Raw genomic sequence first — 611 nt, forward strand, 5'->3', positions numbered from 1 at the left:
ACCTTTAATTGTCATGTAATGTTTACTTTGATTGTCATGGGCCACAAAAGGCGTTTTCTCCGACTAACAATAGAACTATAAAATACACCAAAAACACACCATAATTACGAAATGAAACAATTTTATTCGTGCGCTGTAATCCAAATCTTCCGAATCCATACACTGCGAGGAACAGACCCAAATCCAAGCCTTTATTCGGCGATCTTCTTCTCCATCCCGAGCAGCGAGTCCAGTCACAGTGACCGTGAGCAGCAAAGCCGCGCTGACTGACAAATGTAAATGTTGCCGCTTGAAACTACAGGTTTTACGGCAGGATAATCGAACGCTCATTGGCTCTCGCCTGCATTCGTCACAGATTGCGACAAGCCGTGTTTCTGGTGAGGTGTGTTTGAATGATGCGCGCGCGCCTTCACGAGTTCACCTTTTACAATAAATAAATGATTGTAGTTGCATTTATCTGTCTGTCATGTCTTTTATAAGTAGGAGTGGGATTAGAGACTATAAAAATATTTTAATGCTATATTGTTACTAAAATGGTTATTTACCTGCATATTTCGGTCATTTGCATTTTATATCCTTTTATATTCGCTATAAAATGGGTAGGTTAAGGT

This window comes from Sinocyclocheilus rhinocerous, unplaced genomic scaffold (genome assembly GCF_001515625.1).
Source record: "Sinocyclocheilus rhinocerous isolate Xijiao unplaced genomic scaffold, SAMN03320098_v1.1 scaffold220, whole genome shotgun sequence".
NCBI classification, from domain to species: Eukaryota; Metazoa; Chordata; class Actinopteri; order Cypriniformes; family Cyprinidae; genus Sinocyclocheilus; species Sinocyclocheilus rhinocerous.